The sequence below is a fragment of the Nicotiana tabacum genome, chromosome 1 (assembly GCF_000715075.1).
Source record: "Nicotiana tabacum cultivar K326 chromosome 1, ASM71507v2, whole genome shotgun sequence".
Lineage (NCBI taxonomy): Eukaryota > Viridiplantae > Streptophyta > Magnoliopsida > Solanales > Solanaceae > Nicotiana > Nicotiana tabacum.
The window spans coordinates 42,306,413-42,318,242 of NC_134080.1; positions in this window are offsets into that span (position 1 = coordinate 42,306,413).

An 11,830-nucleotide genomic window follows, 5' to 3' on the forward strand; every position below is an offset into this window, starting at 1 on the left:
TAAAAAGGGCAGGCTTAGGAATCGTCCTCGTACCACCTGCGGGTGAGACCATTAGACAGGCTATAAAATGGCATTCTATAACTAAAAATGAAGCAGAGTATGAGGTTGTAATTGCAGGTTTAGAATTGGCACGAGAACTCGGCATAACACAGATTATAATCAAGAGTGATTCTCAACTCGTGGTTAATCAGATGCTGGGGACTTATACAGCCAGAGAGTCACGAATGCAAGAATACCTCGCAAAGGTACGGGAGTTAATAAAGCAATTCCAAACTTGGAAAGTAGTGCAGATCCCAAGAGATGAGAATGTAGAGGCAGATGCTTTAGCTAACCTTGCATCCGCAGCAGACGTGGCAAACAATACAGATGCTTCAGTCATACATCTATTTCATTCCGTTCTTGAACCTGATAAAAACGAGGTAAATTTTAATCATCTAACATGGGATTGGAGAAATGAAATTGTTGCCTTTTTACAGCACGGAACCGTGCCTAATGACAAAGGAAAGGCTTACGCGCTTCGCAAAAAAGCTGCACGATATTGTTTATATCAAGGTAATCTTTATCGAAAGATGTTCGGCGGACCACTAGCAAGGTGTCTCGGTCCCTCTCAAACCGAATATGTCATGAGAGAAGTACATGAAGGACATTGTGGGAATCACGCAGGAGGACGGTCACTGGTAAGAACGTTAATTCGCACAGGATATTATTGGCCTAAGATGGAAGAAGAGGCAACCAGTTTCGTGTCCAAATGTGATAAATGTCAAAGGTACGGCAATAATATGCACAGACCAGCTGAGTTACTACATCCTGTTTTAGCCCCTTGGCCCTTTATGAAATGGGGAATGGATATCGTAGGTCCACTTCCACAAGCAAAAGGTCAGGTAAAATTTCTACTTGTACTTACATATTATTTCACTAAATGGGTGGAAGCAGGGGCATTTAAACAGGTACGAGAAAAAGAAGTTAAAGACTTCATATGGCGAAATATAATATGCCGCTTTGGAGTACCAAAGGAGATCGTGTGTGACAATGGACCACAATTTATTGGAGCACAAGTTACAAAATTTCTTCGAAGTTGGCAGATCAAAAGAATAACGTCTACGCCATATCATCCAGTGGGGAATGGACAAGCAGAATCAACTAACAAAGTTATTATTAATAACTTGAAAAAAATGTTACAAGATTCAAAAGGTAATTGGCCTGAGGTGTTACCTGGAGTACTATGGGCTTATCGTACAACGACCAAAACAGGCACTGGAGAAACACCATTTTCGATGGTTTATGGTACGGAAGCCTTAATTCCAGTTGAAATAGGTGAGCCAAGCACACGATACGATCAGGCAACGGAGGAACCTAATAATGAAGAGATGCGGGTTAGCCTAGATTTACTTGAAGGAAGAAGAGAAGCTACTTTGATAAGAATGGCAGCACAAAAGCAAGTAATAGAACGATATTACAATAGGAAAGCACGCCTCAGATTTTTCAAAATTGGGGACTTCGTGCTTAAAAAGGTGTTCCAATCTGCAAAAGCTGCTAACTCAGGAAAGCTAAGTCCAACATGGTATGGACCATACAAAGTCCGTGGCATTGCGGGAAAAGGAGCATATCAGTTGGAAATAATGGATGGTAAAGTTTTACCCTCACATTGGAATGTTGTCCACTTAAAAAGATATTACTTTTAAGAAAGTACCTACGGTCAGGTATCATCATGTTAAAATTTCTCTCTTGGTCTATTAATATTTTACTAACGATTTTAGATGCTAGGCAAAATATCCTAACTCGTTCCAAATGATGAGTCACAACCTGCAAGGCAAAATGGAGTATTCTTAAATTCCTAGCCCAGGGTTACAATTAATCTGATGGAAATACACACGAGTTAGGCAGTCTTCATCTATAATCGCCACCGTCGAGTCCCGTATATCTTTCTGTTTCAGGAAAAGGGCCAAAGTAAAAGAAATAAACAAGTGCTCGAGGCTTCATACTTCACCGCTCAAACACTTGGGGGACTACATATTATACACAGATATGTGTAGAAAAAGAAACAGATACGAGTATCGAACAAAAATTGGCTACAAAGAAGCAAGTGTTGAGAAAAAGTTACGAAGTCTTCAGCATTCATGAGAACAACAAAGTCATCTCTCAAACTCATAAACAAAGTCACCTCTCAAACCCTTCTTAACATGTAAAGATAGGGTCATGACTATGTACTGAAACAGGTTATGAAGAAAAACCTTGTTTATTTTATGTTATTTACAAATATGTTACAAGAAAAACAGTTACGAGAAAGTTGTAGATGTATTGTAATACATGTAACAGTCAAACACTTGTTAAAAGTTTATGAATAAAAACTTGCCAAAGTTGTTTCATATAAAACGTGTGTTTTCCTATTACTTTCATCGTATTATAACACCATTATGAAGTTGAGACGTCTTCTTCATTAAGTGTCGATAAAATAAAAGGGCCCTCTTTTATAAGCCTCATGTTAATAAGTCATGAGAAGAATCATAAAGCATTTTCAAAGGATAAAAATGCTAAACTATTCTATAAGTCCTAAATAAGTAAGGTAAAGGCAAGAATAGAACACATTGCAGTATTAACAAAACTTCTTAATATAATTAAAAAGACTAAGTAGAAACTTAGTCAATAAGAGTTTATACAAGTGCCCCATTATGATAACTGAGGACTTTCACCAAAAAATCCCTTAAAAACTAAGGGATAAAACCATCATTCAATTGAAGGGGTTAGCACATCAGAAGTTGCAATATTTATTTCACTTTCAGCCACAGGCACGGTGGCAACTTCTGAAGAAGCAGCAACAGGAACGATTTCAGCAGAGCTTGAGATGTTAGGATCAATGAGGGAAACAAGAGTCACGGAAGCTTCAACTTCCACAGACTGGGTCATAGAAGTTTCACCCTCTGAAGTTGGAATTGCAACATTTTCAGCTGAAGCAGGAATTGTAATCCCAATTGCTGCAGTATGCACTTCTTCATTTAAAAGTTCTTCTGTTCCAGGAACTTCAAGTGCAGGAGAAGGAGTATCAGCAGACTGTTGGCTTTTCTCGATGGTATCTATGACTTTGGCCAGTTCAGACTGCAAGTCAAAACCTTCTTGAGCAGCTTCCGTCAAAGCATCACGACGAGATTTCAGGAAAGCCCAACTCACTTCTATGTTAAAATTTTCCTCTAGAAGTCCATATTCTTTTTCCCACATAGCAAGCTCGTTTTTAAAGATTTGATATTCAGCTAAATGGGAATCAAGGGAAGCTTCAAGAGAAGCATGAGAACTCTTCAAGGCATGAATCTCGTCAGAAGAAGTTTGTAAGTCAGCCTGAGCTTGAGTCAGGCTTTGCACTAACTCTCCTGCATATTCTTCCTTCCTAGCCAAAAGTGCCTTTAGCTCTCTAACTTCTTCACTAGCCCTGGATAATTATTCTGACAAAGAGCATTCCAAAAGCTCTTTGTCTCTTTTCAATTGGCTTGAAGAGGCTTTGACAGTTGCCAGTTCAGAAGTTAAACCACGGTTTTGCTGCTCCAGGAGATTTTTATCTTCTTGCAACTCCTCTATGGTCCCTTGAGCATTCTCGAACTGCTCCTTCCAATTGGTTGCTTCAAGCTGGGCTCCCCTAGCTATTTCCTCGGCCTCGTGGATAGTCTTTTTAGACTCATGAGCTCTTCTTTCCAGTAGGGAAATTCTTCCCATTAATTCCGTGCCAATAAGGTTAGCCTACAGAGGTAAGTCATGGAAATGAGAGATTGAAGATAATTTAAAAAAAAAAACTTGTTGGTAAAAATACCTTCAAAGTAGAATGAACTACGTCATTCATCAGAGTTAAGAAGTTATGGCTCTCCATCTTCTTCTTCTCGATATCTCCAATTAGAGGTTCGAGCCAAACATCGGCTCTGCCGGTCTTCCTCAAGAGGCTATGATTGGCAGGAACCTCCAAAGTAACACTTCTTATAGTCATACTTCCACTGCTAGAACCTGTCTCTGTATGATGAACAGATGGAAGAGGAGCAGTGGAAGGAATGGAAGGAAAAGATGTAGAAACCAACACAGGAGCAGAAGCAGGTGCAGTAGAAACAACCAAGGGAACGGATATAGGAGCGGTAGAGACTGGCAAAAGAACGGAAGTCATCAAAACTGGTAACGAAATACTTACGGCTGGCAGAGGAATGGAAGAAATAGGAACAAATGAGGAAAGAGGAGCTTCATCAAAAACAGGGCCGAGCTCGCCACTCCCGAAACCACTGTCAAAAAGATGCTAAATTGATTCATCATTATCTCTTGGTTCGGTGTCCTCATCAGATTGAATCAAAACAGGCTCAGTGGTGGAGGTACGAGCAGGAGTGTTTTCAATTTCATCATCAATGATTATTCGTCTCCTGACCCTCGGCCTGGTAATTAGGGAGGTACTCTCCTCTTCTTCTTCAGAACTTTCCTTTGTAGTTTTCCTTTTAGGCAGCAAGGCTCGAGCCTTATCCAAATCAAGAGCAGCATTCGCAGACATGCGAATGGCCATAGCTACTTCAGTCGTCATTCCTCTAATGCCAAATCCTGATTAAAGGATGGATATACATGATTAAAGTTGAGGAAAAAACGCTTAACATGTAAAAAAAACTCATATAAAAGGGGGGATACCATGTGTTTTGACTTTCCAGCCATGTAAGGAAGAAATTGATTTTCAAGTTCTCTGCTCCCTAGAAGCAATCTTCAAAAGTGAGTCTACCCAACCACGAAAGTTGGGAATAGGTTCCACATCTCCCATGGTTTCTACAAAAAACCAAGAAGGGACGAGATTAAAAAACAACTTTCTTTTGAAATTCTCAAAAGTAGGTACGGTAAATAAAAGGAAACCTACGTTCAAAATTCCACTTCTCAGGTTGGGAATATTTGCTTCGCCAATCAAGTCCACTGTACGGACAGCAACGTAACGGATATACCATCCACGATCTTTGTCATCCTCAGGATTTACCAAAACTTTTTTGCTCCTTGCAGTTAAGGTAAAAACCCCATGGCGTATCAAGTTAGGATGGTATAGATGAATGAGGTGAGAAAAGGTAAAATTGACATTGGCCTTGGCAAACAAGCCACTGTTCTCCACACCAATGGACCGATTTGGGCCAAACAAATTGTAAAGAAACGACAAAAATCGAGAATAACTGGGTCAATCGGAGGACTGAAACCTAAAGTGAAGGGGTAAGTGTAAACAGAAGAATACCCACTTCTAAAAGAGGAAATTCTTTGATTTGGGGAAGGAATTGACATTCGGAGACTATCCTTCCAGTTACAATCTCTTCTTATGGTGGGGATTGTAAGCTCGGTTACTATTGTTGGGTAAGTATCGGCTCTTTCTAAATTTTTAATTTGTTTTTGAAGAGACGTTTTGTCACTTTCAAAAGACAAATCGCCGGGAACTATATCATCAACTGAGGGTTCTTGATAAGGATCAAGAATTTCCCTACTCTTAGAAGAAGGGGCTTTTGGGATAGAACTCCTTGAAGAAGAACCAGAGGAGCCGCCTTCCGTAGATTCTAACCCTGTTCGAAGCCTACCTCCTCCGCCTCTTCTGTGTCTAACAGGGGCGTTGGGGAATTGATCTAGAATTGGAACTTTTTTACGGTTAGGGTTTGAAGAAGACATTGTTAAGAAGGAAGTATGTGCTGAAGATTTGTGAAGAAGACAAAGGAGGACAAAGTTATGTGTAAAATGGGAACCGTTAACTTTTTAAGTGTAATGATGAAAAGCCTATAATAAAGGCAGCTATCACTTCGTAAATAGTGAGAGTGAAGAAGTCTCGAAAAAGAGTATGAATAGTGGAATCAATTAGAAAATGACACATGGGCAGAACATTAAATGGAAAAGACTGATGAGACGTTAGTACTGTCATGAGCATTAATTGACGGTAAAAATTCCTTTTACATGAAGATCCACTTCCCAATTATTTAATTGATAAAAAAAATGGAAAGTGGGGGGACTATCTGTATTGGGAAAAAACTGAGTTTATATTAAAAGATGATGTGGCATGACACGTGGATTAGTTAAATGGTCAAAGCGCAGCAATTGACTAAGAGGCACGGATGGAAACAGCCACAGGAAGAAGAATTTAAATAGGCACGAGACGACGTATAGATACGAGTCTCGTACCAATTTAAATTATCTACAGCCAACGGGTAGAAGGCATTGAAAGCAAAGATCTGGTGACAGAAAGGAGTCCAAATTCATTATTAAATACTTGATACGTTATGAAATCGGTATTTAATAGGAATGATTGTATAACGGCTTATTTAATATCATTTATTATTCATGATTATATCATTAAAGCTGAGGCTTCATTCCTTTACCTAGAATTATCTATAAAAGGAAGAAGTATCATCATTTGTAAGGACACGGAATACTATTGAGAATTTATTGAAATATACATCTATTTGCTTCTTTACCATTGTTCTCAAAAGTATTTTATTTTTGTCTCCTGATTATCAGTAACCTGAATTTCTTTTTAGCTTTGACCAAAGACTCAGATTTTTGGTTAAACAATAGTGATATTAAGTAAATAATAATAATAATTAGGTGTAGTTTGTGCTAAAAATGGTAAAATAACTATTCTTACATTATTAGTGATATTAGAAGCTTAAAGAAATACTTTGGAAGAAAAGAGGGACAAAATTGGATGTCAACACTATATTTATATATTGATCCGCTCATAGATTTTCTTCTATATTAGCTAGAAATATGGAGGTAAAAAATTAATTAAAAAACTGTAATAGAAAAAAATAAATATAAAAAGACGTAAATTGAGATAACCTATTACTATTTATACTTTGGAGTAAGTTAAAATATAAAATAAAACTATAATTTACTTAAGATATTAAAGATATATTGAGTTTAAAAATTAAATAAATTTAAATAGCAAAATAAGATCTTACATAAAATATACAAATTATTTATAAGGTAAGAAAAAAATTAAATAATCAATAAAAAATATTTTAATAACAAGAATAATAAAGTCATATTAACATTGATAAATTGGGCAAACAAATATTTCATACGTAAATATTGCTATAACATTTAAATATAATGTGTTCAAACAATTCAAAAAAAAATTCTATGATAAATATTTGAACTGAGTGCAGTTAGTTTAAGTTTGAAAGTATACCTTAATTTTTGAAATTACGGTCTGATTTAGAAAATAGAATGATAAATATTATTTGAATTTGAGAAGAGAATTTTTTAAACTTTTATCTATATTATATTAGAATGAGTGTGGTAGAAATAGATATTAAATTTAAACAATGTAATAATATTAGGTATTGAATAATATAATATCAAAGATCAAGAATAAATTGAGGAAAAATAAAAATTCGAATTTTTATAATAGAGAAAAAGGGTAAAACTTATTTAAATTTGAGATGAGAAAGTTTTTTATATTATGATAAGAAAAGTCATAATATGGATAAGTCCACGTAACTCGAGTCTAATAGATAAAATCAAAAATTAAAATATTTAATAACAAAAATAAATTAGAAATAATGTGAGGATATTTATAAATCAAATTTTAGAAAATAAAATAAAGAATAATTAAAAATATTATTAAAATATAATAATTTAAATGTTCGATCAATATTTTTAAAATGAAATAAATATTATTTTATTTTTAAGAAAATTATATATTTATCTATATTATATTAAAGAATAGTAGTTGATAATGATATTAAATAAAGTTACAAGTTAATGAAAAGCCAAGAATATATATTAGATTAAAAATTAGCAAAATTATGTTAAATTATTAAAAATTTACTATTAGAAATGAAAGGGAAAATCTATTTGAATTTGAGATTAGAAAGTTCTTAATACTATGATGAGAATGCTCAGACTATGGAAAATATCACGAAATTGAAGTCTTATTTATGAAAAATAATAACAAAAAAATTTTAAACATACAAAATAAATTTCTAATATAGGTAATTTTACTAATGAAAATCAAAAATTAAATGTATCTTAAAGATAAAAAAGAAATAAAATTTACGTATATAAACAAAATGACAGTGAAAATATTTCTACAACATTTAAATATAATGTATTCAAACAATTAAGTAAATATTTTTCTATGATTAATTTCTGAATTGAGTGTAATTAGTTTAAGTTTGAAAGTATAGCATAATTTTTTTGAAAATGCGGTCCAATTTAGAAAATAGAATTATAAGAATTATTTGAATTTGAGATGAGATCTTTTTTATTTCATATTTTTTTTATTTTTGAAAATGTTAAGTAAAGAAATAAAATGACAGTAAAAATATTACTACAATATTAGTTATAATGTATTCAAACAATTAAGAAAAATATTTTTCGATGATTAAAATAAATATTTTAAAAATATATAATAAATTTCTAATATAGGTAATTTACTAAGGAAAATTAAAAATTAAACATGTATCTTAAAGCTAAAAAGGAAAGAAAAGTTAACTGCATCTAATACGAAAATAATTATAAGAGAACTCAATATATTTGGACCATAATAATCAAGTAACTTATGTATTAGTATTTTAGACCAATTCAAAGTTCAATTTAAAATAAAATATAATATTATATTGATTATAGATAAAACATTAATATAAAAACTAATGAAAAATTATAGTAGAGAAGAAGATGTATAAAAAAAACAGAGGCAATATGAGGATACTTATACTTTAAATTAGTTTAACTAGTAAATAAATTAAATAACTTATATTTAAAAAATATTACTGATAAATTTAAATGATTAAAAAATTCCGAATAAGATGATACAAGCATAAAAATATACCAAATTTCAAGAATAAAATATTTATATTTATTAAAGACTATTAAAAGGATAATAAGCAAGACATTAATTTAATTATTAAGCTAATAAAAAATTATATGATAGTATAATAATATTAAATAATAAATAATGCAATAACTATAAAGAACAAAAAGAAAAAAGAATTTGCGTAAAATAATGTGATGAATAAGACATTTTATGATGTGATGAATAAGACATTTTTGACTTTCAGATTAAAACAAAGTGATACTAAGAATTTTGTTAAAATAATATGATTTAATGTGCTCAAACAAACAAGACAGATTACAACATCACATGTTTAATATTCTTTAATATTGACAGTGGAACGAAATACAAGTACTAAATCAAGGAGCTAGGTTGTTGCATATATGAAAAAAATAGGTTGTCCACTACGAGATTTGAATAATAATTTCATATCCTGCTTCATAATTAATATCTAATATTATATAATTTTTATCTGATAAGTTGACATTTTAAGGTTATTTGCACATAATTCAAACAATCTACGTCATAATTTGACATGATGCGCGGATACTAATACTAGTACTAGCAATGTAGCATAGTAAGGTGCTAGTAAACATCCACATCAACGACGTTCTTTCCAAATATTGTCACTATCATTTACAACCTAATTTTCCATATGTTAATTCATACATAACATAAAATATAACTAAATCATAGATAACCTATACAAAGCTGTGGCTTTATTTCAATAATTGAGACATTATATAATATGGAAGTGCATAAAGTTCATAGCCAATAATGAAACTTCTCAAAAGTAAAAGGTCCCCCTTTGTGCCATATATCAGCCAAAGCAAACTACCCACAAGAAATTAAAATGAAAAAGAAGAAAGCAAGAGCACTATGAAAAGAACCCTCTAGATGTTTGTTAGTTGAAATAAGTAGTAGCATTCACTGCCGAAGGTTGTGCTACTCCTCCATCCTTACCGAGTATGGAGCGTCTTTGGTAAAGAGAGTTTTACCTTCTAAAATGAGATTTTTTAAAATTTAAATTAGTCAGCGAACATCGAATCTCAAGTGAAAAAAAAAAGTAGTAGTAACATTTTGAAAAAGGAAATAAAGAAAAGTTAGTGAGATCTCCAATTGTTTGTGGAATATGTGGACTCCATTAGCTAGTATGTATGTGCCAGCCATACACGTACCCATCAAAAAGATGATTTCTTTTTTTTTTTTTTTATGCATCCATTAATTAATTTAATTCTCTGAGGAAAAGTCACGAATTTTATTCATTACACTCTTCACTTATAAAGTGTGATTCTAGAGTCTAGACCCCTTTATTCTTTCACTATCTTCATAAAGTTGATAAAGAGCTCCAATGCTTAAGATTTATACAATATTCCCATGATTCATGAACTAAAAAGCAAAGTCACATGTTAGAAGTATATTTCTTTTGTAGTATATATTTTTTTTTTTTTTTTGTCTTTAAAATTCTTTTGAAGTGAGGCTAGGCTTATAATTGTGGAAAATGAGAAGACAAAAAAGGAATACTTTAGTGAAATTATAACTCTATGCTTAACTCGAATACTCCACCTTTAAAAGTTAGGTAGACTAATAATAATCGCCAGAATGCAAGTATGCAACTCAAATCCTCCACCTCTGAAAGTTATATGGTATCTATCAAAAATTATTTTCTTTTTTGGAAAAGCTTAACTACAAAAAGACCGATTAAATTGCCATTGAAATGACATAAATCATGAAAATAAACAAATTTGATTTTCGTTTAACACCCTCCTTAATAGAGTATTAATCAATAAAATAAAGTAAAACTCCCAAGGGACACCCTTGGCTATTATCTTATCTTCTGTACTAAAAAAAAGGTTAGAATTGTTGGTGAAATTAAAACGTTAAACCTAAGTAACGTTGATGAAGAAATAGCCACCAAGCTGCAAGCCTGCAACGTACTCAATTCTCTAAAATATGATAATTATCAGAATATTTATTTAATATGGAAAAAGAACCACATAAGGAGACCAAATTAAATTGCCTGTAAAATGATATAAATTTGAAATCAACAAATTTTATTTTATTTGACGAATGCTTATCAGAGTACCTCATTGAAAAAGAAAAAGAAACTTCCAAGGATAACGTATATCTTGTCGTTATTTTCTGTCAGTTATTACGTTGCTTTATTTGCAAGTTTAACCTACAAGAGATCGCTAAATATCATTTCTGGTGCTGAAATGTTAACCTACAAGAGATCTTTCAGTTTTACAAAATAGGCACCTACAGAATCAAAAATTCTGAAAAATAAAGTTTTCAAGCAGTCAGTTTTGATTTATGGATAGCCAATAGGAAAGCCCCGCACGTCCACTTCAGTTTGATAACCTCTTCTCTCTTTTTTGTTCTTTTTTACTTTGGGATAATAGTAGACAATTCCAAGAAGTACTTATTATCTCCCGTCAACACAGATACACAGATACTGAATAACACTGTCCATCAAAATTTAGACAAATTAAAAAAATACCGAACAGTTTTGCCTTTGTGTAATTTTAGTCTCCCACGATTTTCGTTTCAGTTCATTATGACCACTAAGTACCCTTGCATGCCACTTCAATTTGATAATTTCCCTTTTTTAAGTCACAAATGGACCAGGAGTTGATCAGCCAAAAGATAGGTCAACTGCATTTTATACTGTGGACAGCTATAGACCAACTTAGACACCAAAAATGACAATGAAAGGATAGCTAAAAGATAGGCACGACGTAATAAAAGATTGGCATAGAAACCAACATTAGTTTAATATTAGAGCCCTGCCTTATCAGGTAATCCTATGTCATTTTCAGCTTCAGTATTTCTAAAGTCTTCTTTCTTCAGCCAGCTTTTTCTTTCTGGCTATTGTTATTATTATCTAATAATTTCCTTGATCATTCATGAATAAGTATTACAATTTTTCCTCTTATTGATGAATATTTTGTTGCAAAGATAGTCATACAAAGAAAGATTTCTGAGAATCTGTTTGTTTGGTTTTTCATTTTTCTGGAAAAACAGCTG